The sequence below is a fragment of the Rousettus aegyptiacus genome, unplaced genomic scaffold, assembly GCF_014176215.1.
Source record: "Rousettus aegyptiacus isolate mRouAeg1 unplaced genomic scaffold, mRouAeg1.p scaffold_m13_p_6, whole genome shotgun sequence".
Classification (NCBI taxonomy): domain Eukaryota; kingdom Metazoa; phylum Chordata; class Mammalia; order Chiroptera; family Pteropodidae; genus Rousettus; species Rousettus aegyptiacus.
In genome coordinates, this window is record NW_023416309.1 from 46426554 (window position 1) to 46441454 (window position 14901).

The 14901-nt window shown below is 47.1% G+C and overlaps 1 pseudogene; it reads left to right on the plus strand.

The window, feature by feature from the left end:
• The first annotated feature begins 4110 nt into the window (after window positions 1-4110).
• Window positions 4111-4229, plus strand: LOC118604791 (annotated as a pseudogene).
• The last annotated feature ends 10672 nt before the right edge of the window (window positions 4230-14901 follow it).

Sequence of the window (14901 nt, forward strand, 5' to 3'; positions counted from 1 at the left end):
GGTGCCTTTCTCCTTCCCGGCCCTGTTCCCTCCAAAACACGCCCACACCTCCTTTCCTTTCATAACGGTTGTTTGACTGCTGGCACCACAAGGATACAGATCAGGCAGAGCAGAAGTAAAGAATCCTGGGAAGCTCCAAGAAACCTCAAAACTGTCGCAGGAAGAGTCCAAATGTGTTTGGCTTCCAGCACTGAAGCGACACGTGAATGTGAGCAAGACACCCTCTCTGTACCTCAGTTCCCTCAGCTCCAACCGAGGGGGAACCAGAGAACCTGCCCCACAGGGCCGTCGCGAGGGCCGAATGACGCAGAGGATCGTGAAAAGGCGCGACTGGAGACAGGCGCTCGTTATTCACTCAGCGCTCTCTGGGTCCACGCAGTGAGCGTGGGACGCTGCCCAGGGGTTCGCCTGTGCTACCTTCCTCCTCTAAGTCCGAGTGAGTTCTTTTATCCCACTCTTTCTTCCCACACATTTTTTCAAGACAGTTCAGCGCCCCCAGAGGCGTCCCTCCCCCTGGCACCGGAATATTTTCCAGGCTAATTCTCTCTGGGGAGGGAGTCCCGGGCACATGTGCTACTTCCCAGAACTGGACGATGGGCAGAAAATAGCCCCAGCTGGAAACCCAGAGTTCGTGTTTCTGCACAACTTCTTTAGAATAATAGACTTGTAGAAAAAAAAAAAAAAATAGAAAGTTCCAGCTTTCTGTTTTGCCCAGGGCCTCCCAGCCTGCCCCATCTCATGGCTTCAGAAACTGTGATTGTCCCGAGGCCGCACGGCGAGTAAGCAGCAGAATGCCACAACTGCCAGGTCCCGCACCGCCTACGCCATAAAGACCCATGGTGCCCGCGCCATGGTCCGGGCGCTGGTCAGAGCACTGGGGGCACAGGCACGGGAATGCCACTAGCATAGGGAGTGTTCGGAACCCAAGCAAGTCAAAAAGGTCATTGCTGGGACTGATAATAAATACTGTGAAAATACATCAGGGTGTAAGATGGAGTGGTAGGTGGATTTCGGGGAAGGGCCATCCTCTTTACCTTGAGGAGGCAGTTGAGCCGAGAACTGAATGGTGAGACCAGCAGCGCTGAGGAAGCCACAGTGGCCTGGACCACAGTGCCAGCTGTGGGCCTGAAGGGAAGTAGAAGGCGGGCACCGTGATGCTAACACATGCCCTGAGCACCGGGCCCGGCACGTACCAACTGACACTCAGTGCAGAGAAGAAGGGGGTGGTGGTGGCTAGATGTGTGGCCAGAGTTAGGAGACTGGGTGGCAGTGACAGGCAGTTAGAGAGGCTGCCTTTCCTGGGCTCGAGGCCGCAGGAGGCCAGCAGCCCCACGCGGGAGCAGGGAGGTGCCAGCTCTGGGCTCCCTACATCCTTCTTTCGGTTTCCTCATGTGTATGATATCTGACCATTCTTAAAAGATCATTGTTAGAGCCACAGTCTGTGACATATAAGTGTTCCAGAAATAACAACCTGGAAATAATTAGAATATAAAAACAGCTTACATTCGTTTTTATATCTCATAGTTTTGCTTAACTTGTACATACACATGATAAGAAGTTCAGAGTGCAAGAGCATACAGCAAAAGAACTCTCCTTCCGCCCCATCCTCATCCCTAGAAAATATTCTGTTATCTGTTCATTTTTAATTTTTCCAGAAATACTCTCAGCATGTACACACATATACATTACATATCTTATTTTTAAATATGGAGATAGCATAGAATATTGCTTTGCAATTTTTTACTGAAACAATATTTCATAAAGATCATTTCATATTAGTCCATGAATTTCCATTTTATTCTTTTTTGTGGCTGCATAGTATACCATTGCACAGCTATATCACACAGGAAAATAGGTATTGAGATGGTTTCCAGGCTTTGGCTACTATAACGATGTTACAACAAATACCTTCAAATGTGAGTCTTTGGTATTTCTGTTGGATATGTTCCTGGAAGAGGAATTTCTAGCTTGAAGGATAATTGCATTGTTCCTGTTCGGATAAATATTGACAAATTGCTCTTTGGAGCAGTTGAATCCTTGCTCCCACTCTCAGCTGACCTCAATAGCATTCCCTTCACAATGTCAACACAGGCATTTTCAAAATGTTTTATTTTGCCCATCTCATAGACACCTGACGATTTGTACATGTTAAGTGTAAGCCCACCTCCGTTGACGTAGTGAGTGTTCTCAGCCCACGTCTGAAAATCTGAGAGCTCAGTTTACTCGTCCCAGGATGAAACCAGTGTCACAGCACTATTGTGAGCCATGGAGAGGACAGGAACCACAGCCAGGAACAAGAGAGGCAAGGCTGTGGGGAGCAGGGGCCAGGAGAGGGGGTGGTGGCCTCCGCAGACACTAGGGCTCTGGCGATCAAGATCGGGGGAGGGAGCACACGGTCAGAAGCCAAGGTCAGGTCTATAAACCTACTCCACCAGGACGAGGGACACAGCTCTGCCTCTTCTGCAGGCCTTCCCAGGCCAGCCCGAGGCCTGAATACGGGCGTCAATGAACCATTTTGAGACCAAGGGAAGTAGGTCACTTGCTTGAGGAGTAGAGAATTTAGGAGCAGAGATAAAACTGATTGTGGACATCTGGGACTAAAGCCCCAAGTTCCCTTTCTTCCCACCATAAACAGGTTGGTGGTTGCAAATCAGAAAAATGTAGACTCCATGGAAATTGAGAGGAGAGAGAGAGAGAGAGAGGTCCTTGTCAATAAACCACAGTAGCCAAATGAACCTAACTTTAGCATCACTCTCTAAGCCTATTTGGGAGCCTCTTGACTGCCGATTTTTCTAATGGGTTCCACTTTCATGAACTCAAAGGTAATGGAATCAGCTTCAGCAAAAAAACAATGTTCTAAATAAAGAAATGCAATCAGAGCTACTGACCTTCCACAGAAAACTCTTCTTGTAGGCCTTGAACTTGAAGTGAGGAATGTGTGCTTTGAGAGGATGTGTGAGTGTATGTGTGAGTCTGTGTGTGTGTGTATGTGTTGTTTGTGTGTGTGTGTGCGTGTTTGTGTGTGTGTAGATTATGTATTTCCGGCATGGCTGAAAATAGTGAGAAAGTTCTATCATGTTACTAAGATCTTTCTATTTAAAAAATAATAATAATAAAATGAAATAAAAACTTTTAAGAAAAAAAAGCCAGAGTAAGGAGGGCAGGGAAACCTGATAGTTTTGAAACTGACTCCAGGGCCCATCTGGGTGTGGGGGGTATTATTCATAGATAGGATTCCCAAAAAAGCGGGTTTTCAGAGCTCGCCTCCCAGGTTCATGGCACAAGCCAAACAGCAATTTGAAAAGCTTACCATAGAATACTCAAAGGTGGGCAGGGCCAGGCATGAAGCCCCCAGAGCAGGCTCAGTCTAAAAGCTTGTGTCCATAAGGAGAGAGTTTGCTGAATAAGGAGGCCAGAATCAGGCAATTATGAAGGCCTCTGAGGGGGTCCTTGTGTATGGGCCCAGAGAAGCCCAGGGTGCTGTGCTGTCTGTGGCCAGCACCAACCATGTGAGATACTGAGGTTGCCAATTGTTCACATTTCTGGGTGAAGGTGGTCTTGCTTCCTTTCCAATTTTCTGAAAGTCTGTCTTCCATGCCACCTACCCAACCATTCCACTATCTCAGGCAGTCAGTAAGTCAGTCATTTCTGAGACTACGACAAATTAGAGACTGTGGTGGGCATTGTGGGGGATTCAGAGGTAGGGTACAAGTGGTAGTGGGGTGTTGGCAGTGGTGGCTCTTACACAAGGTGGAGAGCAGAAGTAGGCACAAGCTCTTTGAAAAATAATTTGGCACTATCTTGTGGAGTTGAACTTGCGCACATCGATAACCTAGCAATTAACTTCCCTTTTCGGTGTACCCCCTGGAAACTTTAGCACTTGTGTGAAAGATGTGTAATGGGATGTTGAAAGAAGCATTGTGCATAATAGCAAAAATATGAAAAAAAAAACAGATGTCCGTTACCAGGAGAAGGAATACATTGTGAATGGTCAGCTATTCCCACGATGTAATACATATTAGGCAGCAACGAAAATGAATGAACTGTAGTTACATGCAATAAGATGGAGGAATCTTAAAAACAGATGATGCATCATAAAAGCACATTTCAGTCCAGGGCCATGCCACCCTGAACAAGCCCAATCCCGTCTGATCTCAGAAGCTAAGCAGGGTCAGGCCTAGTTAGTACTTGGATGGGAGACCACCTAGGAAGACCAGGTGCTGTAGGCATAAAAAATAAAAAATAAGGGATTGTAAGCTGGCAAGGTCCTTGCAATCTGTGAGGTCAACCAAAGGTTACCTCGTCTAAAAAAATAATTTTTTTTTTTTAAAAAGGCACATTTCAGAGAATACATATGCTATACCATTTTTTTCCTAAGGCTTAAAAAAAAGCAAAGCTAAACATTTTTTTAAGGAAATCATACAAATGTATCTTAATATTTTTTTAGAACAAGGGACTAGTAATCATACAATTTAAGACAGTTGTTAACTCTGGGGATAGACAGGTTATGGGACAGGGGAGAAGCCCACAGGTAGGGTCAGAGGTCTCAGTCATGTTCTAGTTCTTGGACCACATAGTAGGTGACAAATATTAATTTTATTGTTATGTTTTATTCATTGCATATATTCTTTTCTATCAAAAATATGTAACAAACAATTTGGTACAAATAACTCCTGCTCTGAAGGAGATTGCCATCTATACGAGAAGACAGAGAAGCACAGATCCAAAAAAAGGCATTTCGTATGTCATAGTACAAGAGCCTCGTGAGTGACTACTTGTTTGGAGTCTTTACTGCAAGTGACCGAAACCAAATTCAAATTAGTTCAAGCAAAAGTAAGTAGGAAGTAAATAATAAGTAAGAAAGCAAATCTGGCTTATTAATTGAGGCGGGGCCAGGACTTCTAAAAGCTCAAATAACGAGCAACTCACTTCCTCATTCTGCTTCTCTCTGTGTGCTGGCCTCATTTTCTTCCAGTGCAAACGAAGGAGAAAAAAGAATGCAGATAGTGCCAGCCTGGCTGGCATCATGCCAGTTTAGCAAACCTTAAGTTTCATATGCAAAAATCCCATGCGAGGACTCTGACTGGCCTGGTTTGGGTCACATGCCCATCCCTGAGCCAATCACGGTGGTCAGGAGAAAGAATGCTGTGTGATTGGAAGCCCCGTAGCATCTTAGAGGGTGAAGGAGGGGTGGTTCTCCAGGGGGAAGTCAGTGCTGTCATCAGAAGAAGAAGAAGGGATGTTGGACAGATAAACACAGCAGATGTCCACTCCCAGAGCTTAGATAGCAAGAGAATAGGAACTCAGGGGAATGGGGCAGCAGAGAAGGAAGAGAAGGACCGAACCACCAGTGTAGGTTGAAGGAGGGGAGGCCCCCGCCAGACCCTGGAGGCAGGAGACTGTGTAATGCAGGAATGGCTCCAGGTGCCCCTGCGGGAGCCATGTTAATTGTTCTGTGGGCTGGTTGGCTCCAGGGTGTAAAAATAAACCCTAATGGGAGGGATTCCCTGGGAATGGAAAATAGGTACACAGAAGGCAGACACAGGATGTTGCAGAAACCCAGAGGACGCCCCCACATAGGCCTTGTGCTGACTCGTCGGGGCCATGGAGGGGACAGGCTGGGAAAAGAACACAGCTCTCAGCCAGGAACTCTTCCTTCTAGAAGAAGTTGCCCAGAAGGATGTTTTCTATCTAGCTTGATCTAGCTCACCAGCCCCAGACCATAGCCCTCATAATGCCATGTTCACTTTTACATCAGAGGGGAAGTCTTCTGTGTGGGGATCAGGGCCCAGCCGGCCTGGCAGCTATTTTAATAACTTAAGGAGAGGCAAGGACCTCCAGGCCTAAGAGTTCCTACTTTACAGAGGAGTGGGGGCGGGGGCTGGAGAGGAGGGAGCCGTACCAAATCACATCAAATCAACGATGCCACGTATCCATTATGAGCCCAGGGCTCAAGAGTTCGCGTTGGGTTTGAATCCCTGTGTTCTGCTGTTTGACAAATGAGTAACCCAGGCAACATGCTTCATTCTCTGAGTCTCAGCATTCCAGTCAGCAAAATGCCCAAAATACAGTAGTGGTACCTACCTGAAGAGCGATCGTGAGGCTTGGATGAGAAAAGGTCATGACTGGCATGAGGTTCTCTATCAATGTTTGTGATTTTTAGAGTTATGCCATGATTTCATAACTTACAGAGTTCCTGAGATGAGAGTTGTGAGCCCCTAGACAGGGCAGAGGGCCACACAGACTAAATGACCTCTTGTCGAGGACCCTGTAGAGAGCACTGTGCATTGCGTTTGAAGTACTTTCCCACCTCAGGGACTTCCACACACTGTACCCTTCCCTTGGATCCTACGTGGCTGGCTCCTCATCTTCCAAGCCTAGGATAAATGTCACCTTCTCAAAGCAGCCTTCTCTGATCACCCTAATCAAACAAAGAAATCCCCTTGCCCTCTATCCTATTATTCTCTTTTATGATCGTCCTACCATTATTATACTCTGATGTTGAGCCATATATTTTATTTGCTATATATTTTATTAGCTGATTCCCCTCTGGAATACAAGCTCACTGAACGCAGACCCCTGTTTCCCAAGCCTAGTGTGGTACGTGGCAGATGTTTCAATGTTTGCAAAATGAATAAATGAAGAATGCCTTGGTAACATTTAGGCCTTACATTTTAACCAAAGCTCGGAGAGGTCCATTCCTACTTCCTATGGCCTTACTTGCATCTGGCTTCTCAGGGGTCCTGTCTGAGAGGCTCTAATTCAAGTCAAACTGTGGAGACGCCAGAGGCTACCACCTCCTGGAACCCCATACTAACCTGGCCCTCCCTGGAGTTCCTTGGTCCACCCAGAGCCTCTGTGTGGGGCTGGGGCTAGCTATCTGGGGCTTGGCTAGAAAATTCATCAATCCATCACCAACATTTGCAGAGAGCCTCCTGCAGGCCCATCCCAGGCCTGAGGCGACAGCAGAGTGCCTTGGTATCTGCCACTGTAGAGCGTCCTGGGCTGATTTGGGGAGACAAGGCCATTGGATGTTCTCCTTGGCCAGCTGTCCTGAAGCCTTCTCCATGGCACTACTGGGTAGTATAATGTCTAAATGGCTAATTCTGAATGACAGTTTATGATTACGCACCGAAAAAGTCACTGAGACAAAAGCTGACTCTCTAGTTTGATCAGCATGACCTCTCCCTGAAAGCCAGCATTTTTGTCATGGTGTAGATGGTGGACCATCTATAATAAAACATGAGATTCTTGTAAAAAAAAAAAAAAAAAAAGGAAAATGCGGGCTCCTGGCCAGCCTGGACCTGCTAGATCAGAATCTCTGTAACCAGCTGTGCAATCTGCATTTTTATCAAGATTAAGTAACTGGTGGGAGATCGTACAACTAGTGGAGGAGGTTTACACCCAGACAGCCAGGCTCCAGCGCCTGTGCTCCTGACTGCTGCCCAGTGGCGCCTCCGCACTCCCTGCAGGCCCACAGCTGCCTGCCCACCAGGGACTCCGCAAAGGCCACCTCTCTGACTTCCGCCAGCACCCTTCCAACAAGCAGGTCCAGCCTCCCTGCTAATGCCCGCCTCCTTTCTTTGGTCGCATGTGGTAATATCTGTTGTGAGCATGCCCATCAGTCTCCCCTCTTAGCTCAGACGGCAAGCAGTTATTCAGGTCACTTCTGCCTCCCTGGTAGCCAAGACAAGGCCTAGTCCAGACCAACCCCAGTCCCTGTGGGTTGCAAGAAGGATATGTTCATGTAATCAACGCTTCTTGTGCCTACTAAGGGCCAGGTCCTTTCTAGTCACTCAGTATTCAGCAGTGTAAAACCAAACAGACATCCTTTCCCTCAAGGGGCTTACATTCTGTAGGTGAAATGTACCCATGAAACAATAACAGCCTCTGAAGGCCTTCTGGGAAGTAAATGAAACAGACTATAATCAAAGAAAAATGAATGTGATCTAGAGAAGAAAAGAAATGACAGTTTTTTTGTTCACATCCACATATTATATCTGGAATCTGAATGCTGTCAGTCAGCTCCCCTTGGACAGACTGAGCTTATTGTGTGCTGATTTGTGAGATAGGTGGGGAGAAGCTGGCCTCACCACTCCCAGGGCTCACAGTCCTGGGAAGAACACATCGAAAGGAAGGGGAAACAGAACTCAAATGCAAGGCCCTTCCGGTACACACTGCAGAGCAGAGGGAGTAGAACCTGAGCGCTGAAAGAAGACTTTGCTTAGGAACAGAGAGGAGGAGAAGATGCTATTTAAGGGGGGTTGGGGGCTCACAAGGCTGAGGACAAAGGTCCAGAGAAAGCTCTCTCAGCTCTTTCTGAGAAGGCAATCTGGTTAATTCAAGAAAATTCTGCCTGAAGAATACAAGCAGCCTAAGAGACAATTTTTGTCCCAAGTAGTTTGCAGTCTACGTGTGCAGACGAGCAACAGCAGCGCCCAGCAGAGTGTCGGGAGGGGCGCAGTGCGAGGAAATGCTCAAGAGCTTGGGTTCGGGGTCAGGTAAGCCTAGGTCCCTGTCCCACTTCTGCCACTAACTGCTGCCTCAGTTTCTTAATGTGAATTTTGCCTCCTTCACCGGGTTGTAACGAGGCTTAAAGGAAGAAAACACATGTAAAGTGTTAGGCACAGAGCCCTGCACTCAGAAAGTGTTCAGTAAAAGGCTGCCATGATTATTAAAATAAGTAGATGGGACCCTGGGTGGGACTCTCAGTGTTTTCGAGATTCAAAGGTTGAGAAGGGAGGTCAGTGTGACCAAGAGATGAATGTCTGGGTCACAGCAGAACACCCCAAAAGACCGTGAGGCAAAGGGTCTCTGGCAGGATCCAGAAATCTATAATCTAACGGCATTCCCCCAAGGATGTGTAGGCGCTCCAGGTTGAGAACCTTTGCCTTCAGTGTGACCATGCTCAGCAGGCCAGACTCCCCTGGTTTTTGCCTTTTAAAGCAGCAGTATTTGGATGCCTTTTTTCTTAGTGGTAGGATGCCTTAACTTGCCTTCAGTCTCCTGCATTTCAACATGCAGTCAGGGAAACACCTGGCTCACAGATCCCTAGGGGCTGTGTGCATGTAAGTTCTGGGACCCCAAAAGACCTTCCTAGTAAGACTCTACAAGAATGATAAGGTCCAGTTATCTCCAGAGAGTTGAGCTCCGAGAACACGGTTCACTCTGTCCTCTGCTTGGGGTACCCATGCTCCCACCTCCTGAGCTCCTTTGTCTTCTGAGGCCTAAGCCACTTCTTCTGTCCCAAGGCTGAGCCCGGTCCTCTCACCCACTGCTCACCCTTCCTCTGCAGCTGCACGTATCTCAGCATGTTGTGGGGTCTGTGGGTGTGTCATCTGCCCCCGCCCGAGCCCCTGCCCTCACACACGGGTGTCCACTCATCCATGCAAACTCCCTTCCCAGCAAGCAGTGCGCACTTGGCAGGTGCTGCACGAATGTTCCAGGTGTAAATCTGGGGTTAATCTTTCTCCCTTCTCCCCATTCCTCATGTTTAAATTTTCTAGAAGGCAAGGTTTACATCAAAACACCAACCTTGCACTACGACCAGCCTTCGGTAAGTACTTGGTGAAATGAAGAAGTGACCTTGATGAAATCAGGACTTCCCTCGGTTCCCAGTGACTGAGGGAGGTTGGGCTCGTCTCACAGAATCAAAATTAACTTCAGAGCAGAGCAGGGTTTTCACGTGCTGATCACGCTTACTTAATGACTACCTCTCTTCCACTTTCCAGCCCCTGAAGCGTACCCACCCCAAGGAAGTCAAAGGGAGCCAGTGCCTAGAACCAAGATCAAGGACCACCAGCTACACACTAGTTATGATTAAGCCTACAACTACAACCAGGCCTAAAGTCCTTACATGCCTATAAGGCTCTCGGTGATCTCTCTCCCCACCCCCATCCTCCATCCCTCCACTTATTATTTCTCTGACATCATCTTTGTCGGCATAAGAAACGTCTAAACCTGTAGAGAATTTTTATATGAATTTATTTGAGCCAAACTGATGACATATGCCAAGGAGCAAGATCTCAATGCTCCCGAGAACAACAGTTTTGCAACTCTTTCGATGCATTTGAAACTAAGAAGGGAACATAAGAAAGATTTCTATGGATGTGGGAGAAAGCAAGTTGGGGGTGGGATTACAGGATAGTTAGGATTATGTGCTCTCTTGAGGGTACTTACTGTTCATTTCAAAGATGTTTTAACCTAGAAACAATGGACAGGGCTTGCTTAAGGCAAAGGTAAATCTTTTACTAAAAAGTTATATGCTTGGGGCGTGACTACCCACCATGACCTGTCTAGTTAGGAATTTATGATCAGATCACCCTGTGAGGTTACTTCCCATGGAGCCCCTTTTTTCATCTACATTGGCAATTCTTCCTAAGTCTAGAGCAGGATTTCTCTACCTTGGGACTATTGACGTTTGGGGCAAATAATTCTTTGGAGTGGTGGAGAGGCCGTCCTGTGCCTTGTAGGGATGTTGAACAGCTTCCCTGGCCTCTACCTGCTATACACTAGTAGCACCTTCTTCCCAACTGTGACATCAAACGGTGTCTCCAGACACTGGCAGATGTCTCTCGGGGGGAAGGGGCAAATCCCCTCCCCCCCCCCCAGCTGGTTGAAAACCACTGGTCCAGACCACCCCATCCCACCATCTTTCTTGCTATTCTCCTTTCTGCACCCCAAGGCCTTCGCCCTCGGCCTGGATGGCATCAGGGCCGTCTATTGCCTTCCAGGCGTTTACTTAAATGTCATCTTCCAAGATGAGGGGATACCTTGGCTTCCAGGTCTTTCCTCAAATGTTATCTGCTCATCGAGACCCTCCCTATTTAAAATTGCAAACTATCCCAATAATCCCTAAAACCCTTACTTGCTTCAGTTTTCTCGCTGGCATTTATCACTCTCTTGCATACTATGTGTCTTACTCATGTTGTTTAGCGTCTCTCCGCCTCCAGTAGAATGTAAACTCTCCGATGATGAGATTTTATTCTTTCGATGCTTTGCCCTGGTGTTCTCTGTCCACTGATGTATCCTTGGGTTTAGAGCTACAACTGTCATGCGACGAGCACTCAATCAATTGTAACTGAATGAGAGACTGAAATGGATAGCTCCTCATTCCTTCCTGCTCCAGAAGCTCCTGGGTCAAGAGATAGGACAAACCCCATCACTTATCCAGCCTTAATCCTTGGGTCACTGTCGGGGGATTTACGTATATTTTAGGTATACAAGTAATAATATCAGCTGACCTTTTCTTAGTGCTTTCTGAGTGCCAGGCTGTGCTGAGCACATGCGTCTCCTTGTTTAACTCTAAATAACCCCGTGAGGTTGGTTTTGTTATCATCATCATCCCACTTTTACAGATGAGCGGCAAGAGCTGCAGTATCTGATCCAGAGACACATATCTGAGTTCGAAGCCAAACAAGATGGTCAGACTCCAACGTCCCCTTCATTCCTAACCACGACACTAACTGCTTTTCTCAAAAGATGGGTTCATTAGCGGAGAGTCAAACAAGAAAGTAAACAGGAAGAGCCCACCGCACTCCCCAAAAGGAGCTGCTGTTAGCTGATAACACTTTTATACTAGAGAATTTCTTCTACTAGCAGAATCTATGTAAGGATATAAAGAGGTCTATATGTATATATACACATACACAGACACACATACACACACACACACACACACACATCTAGTTAACTGAAATTTTTCTTTTCTAAAAGAATAGAGCAAGACTTTTTGTTCCACTTAGTTTTTTTCACTCTCTAATAACATATTTTGGACCAGATCTTCAAACGTCACTATGTCGATGCCTCCTCTCTGATAAGCTTTGGGGTGCTGTTCTGGCCACAGGGCTAAGGATGAAGCGAGGTGGAGGACACAGTGTGCTGGCCAGACAGCAGCTGGTCGCGTTTGGACTCTTACAAGTTCAGGAGCTGCCTCGAGAATCGGTGTGTGTTGATGTTGTTGTTTGTTGTTGTTTTAGCTTAGATCACTTTAGGGTACCATCCCATTGGCCGAGAAGTGAATAGGCTTCCCTGCTTGGATCAGTGGTTCTCAAGGACAAGCTCTCCTGGGCAGCCTCAGGTAACTGTTGAGAGACTGGAACAAATGGGTTGAAGGGCTTGCATTCTTAGGATCCTTAAGGATCAGGCCCATGACTCATCATTCAGCTTTCAGGCACAGCCGCTATGCTAAATGCTAAACTCTAATAGTAGTTCATTTAATCTGCACGACCGAATCAGGTAGGTCTCACTGCCCACATTTTACAGATGTGAAACTGATCCTCTGAGAAGTTAACTCTCCCAGGGTTGCGCGGCTGGTAAGAGATAGGGCTGTCTTCCTCACTAAGGCCTCAAAGCAGCAGCAGGAGGTAGGAGCTGTCCGAAATCTTCTAACTCCAGCCCTTTATTCTATATAAATGAAGCACACAGCCCAGGGCCCTGACAAAGTTGGAGTCAGGCCACAGCGCAGGTATAAGGAATTGGCAGAGGTTCTAGATTTTCCCAACTACTTTTGCTGTTAAAGACCTTCAGGGAAGTCGGTGGAATTGAATGAAGTCAGTTCTGTGGTGGCTCAGAGGCATTGGAACAAGTGACTTCCGGAAGAGGATTTGGCCCACAGCTAAACAGAATTAAACTGTCTGTCAATATGAATAGAGGGAGGGGAATCCTAATCTATAACTTCCCCCAAAGAGAAAAGCCCTACACCTGTCAAGGAGGGTCAGCGGATAGAGATGCCCCCCACGGGGAGTATGGGGTGTGGGGATGTTATTATTGAAAACCTAAGACACCGGAGAAACTGAGCCTTCTGATAGACCCACTCATTCCAGCCAGCCATTTTACCAACAGACACTGTTGTTGTACCTGGTGCCCCAAATTAAAATCCTTCCGATCCCAATCTGCCAAAGCCACATGTATAGCCACCTAGAAGCACTTTTTTTCAGTCCATTCTTTTCTGTTAAAAACAAACGAAACTCTCTGCCCAAAGGGGTATAGGCAAGGATGCCCTTCAATAGGAAACCCAGGTAAATCAATTATGCCCAGTCCATATCATGGAATTGTCTGAGCTTCCCATCCCACACCCCCCAAAAGAATAAAGGGCATCTGGAAGATAAGATCACTGAGACCTACTGGGAAATGGGGAAGAAATGTTGTGGAATAATGAGAATAACTAACTGAAAATTAGGAAAGTTTGCAAAAAGAATATCACAACTTCACAAGGAAAAATCTGGAAAATACGGAAAATTAGTGGGAGCATCCCTTCCCCACCACCCGCCCCGAAAAAGAACCATTGTTAATGTTTCATCTCTTTCTCTCGGGTGCCCCGGAAGATGCGGTCATGTTATAGAAGGTGGTGGGCAGAACACTTAGGTGTGACCTCAGCTCACGTACCCCCTCTTTCAGCGCCTACCTGGGTGAGCCTCAGTCTCCAAATCTGTTCCCTGGAAGTAATTCCACCCTATCAGGGTCTTTTGTTGAATAAATAAGGCCAAATAAGGAAAGCAGGAGTGCTTAGGAAATACTGCATAACCTGCCATTTCCCTTAACATTTTAACATAATTGACTTTGAATGTTATTCACAGTCTTTGAAAACATCACATTTAATGGCTGCCGGATACACCAATTTCTTTGTCATTCTCTTTCGGCTGCTTCCATTTTTACCTCCTTATAAATAGCTTTGTGATGAACATTGTTGTGAATATAGCTTTACCTCCCCCAGATTTTGGAGATTTTCCTTAAGATCATGTCCCAGCAGTGGAATTATTAGGTCAAAGGGTAATAAACATTTTTAGATTTCATAGAAATACAGCCCGACTGCACAGAGCGGCGTTATTTCCTAGACCTGACCTCCTCCACCTTCTTGCCATTCCCAGGGCCTCCCTGCCCCCCACTTGGATGATCTTCCCTCCCCACTGGAGAGACACCTGGCTGGCTCCTTCCTCCCACTCCTGTACTTCCTTCAACCCTGTCTCCTTCACCTGCAGAACCCTTCTCTCTGCCTGAGTCAGTCTTCTCCGGGTTTCAGTTCTTACGCTTGTCCCCAGCCCACCTGACTGTAGGGCCCTCAATCATCTCCCCTTCCCTTGATCCTACCCAGCCCCTTGAATTGATAACACAAACCCAGCCTGATTCCTAGACCCTCTTTCCCTTTTATGATTCAGATTCAGACCTATAACACCAGGCAGCAAGCCCCTGAGGTCAGGAATGAAGTCTTGAGCTTTTCCTCCTCTTTCCACACTCAGCCCAGGGCTGAGCTAGGTATGGTGCTAGGACCTGAGTCCCCATTTCATTGGGCAAAATATCTTACTAGTGTCACCCAGGGGCCAGGCTGGGGGCGACAGCTGCAGGGACCTCAGGAGCAGGCTCCTTGGTCAGAGGGAGGGAGGAAAATAGAAATAATCCAGTATAACCATCAAGGACAGGGACCTTGATGAAAGTTCATAACAGAGGAGAAGGTGGGGAGGGAGGGGGTGGCCAGCTCAACTTGGTGTGTTTGCTTAGGGGGCGATACTTGCTAAATGTCTTGCTGTGTGACCCTGAACGAATCACTTAACCTCCTGAACCTGGGTGCCCCTTTGTACTAGGCTCTCCTCACAGGAATGCAATGAGGTTAAATAAAATATTCAGGTGAACGTGCCTAGCCGGAGGCATGCGGCAGGTATCCAATAAATGTTTGCTCATTGTGAAAGCTCAGTACGGACTTGTGGATTAATAAATTGTCTGGGGCTGGGCTGGCAGGGTGCTGGCAGCCATGGGACTTAGACATCTCAGAGGGCCTGTTCTTCTCACTTGGGGACTAGATTGCTGAGTGCCTGTTTCTTTCACTGAGGGGCAAGTTTCTTGCTAGATCCACCTGCCTGAGTCTCGAGTCCAGAGTCTGGAGGGCCATGCAGAAGAGCTGGAATC